At 37.9% G+C, this 1,003-nt stretch overlaps 1 non-coding gene across 1 annotated transcript; it reads left to right on the plus strand.

Annotated features, from left to right (window-relative positions):
* The first annotated feature begins 776 nt into the window (after positions 1-776).
* On the plus strand, positions 777-848 carry TRNAA-AGC (transfer RNA alanine (anticodon AGC)). Its single transcript has one exon. It is a non-coding gene; the product is annotated as a tRNA-Ala (tRNA).
* Positions 849-1,003: the final 155 nt, after the last annotated feature.

Consider the following 1,003-nt stretch of genomic DNA (forward strand, 5'->3'; position numbering starts at 1 on the left):
GGTCCAGTGTTTGAGCTCCTTTTCAGATCCTGATAATGTTTTTTGTTTCCCTTACTCAGTTCTAATAGAACCCTAGTAAAACCCAGCTTTCTCCTGGATAAACTTGTCTATGTTTCATTCTCCTTGCATGTGTTATTTTGGCTCAGCAGAAGTAAGAAAAGCCAGTGTAACTGTATGACTTGAGGCTGTCTATTCTGTTCTACTGTAGGGGAGATCATCTATTCGCAGTTCTTTTGTATCTAGAATGTAGTTATAAGGTCAAACTACCGTGTAAAACATTTACCTGGATTGGTTCTCTTTTTAAATTCCGATATTATTCATTTGAAATGATTTTATTTTTTTCTATTTGTTTTCAAATTTAAAGTACTTTTTCTCTATAGTTGCTAATTTTGTTTTTAAATTTGACTGTGTAAACCATTAACATGATTCTAAGAAACAAAACTATACAGAGAAGTATCACTCAAGAGAAATTTTCAAGCTGCTGGAGATTGTTACATCTTGGGACCCTCTCAGGTGGAGGAATGGAAGTGCCCTTCAGGCCTCTTCTTGGGAGCCAAATTTGGGGTGGGCTGACAAGACTGGAATGGTAATATTTTTGTGTAGCATCAAATTACTCTTCTCCTGATGTACCTGTAAGATAGAGTGAAAAACCTAGAGGTTTCAGAAATAGAGTCATACATAAGGGATCTTTGTATTAAATTTCAGATTCTCAAAACTCACAAACAAAGAGAAAGATTAAATTAAAACGCTTAGAATAAAATAAAAGTCACTGCAAAGGGGGTGTAGCTCAGTGGTAGAGCGCGTGCTTAGCATGCACGAGGCCCCGGGTTCAATCCCCGGCACCTCCAGTAGATGATAACACGTTGTGTATCACCACAAACGAAGACGGCGGGTTTCGTTGCCACGACTCTTGGATTTTCCTGGGGTTTTCAAAACCATCTTGATTTACCGGAAGATAGTCTGTGCTACTATCCTATCCAAAAAAAAATGTGCAATGTAACAT

The sequence above is a fragment of the Gorilla gorilla genome, chromosome 5 (assembly GCF_029281585.2).
Source record: "Gorilla gorilla gorilla isolate KB3781 chromosome 5, NHGRI_mGorGor1-v2.1_pri, whole genome shotgun sequence".
Taxonomy (NCBI): Eukaryota; Metazoa; Chordata; class Mammalia; order Primates; family Hominidae; genus Gorilla; species Gorilla gorilla.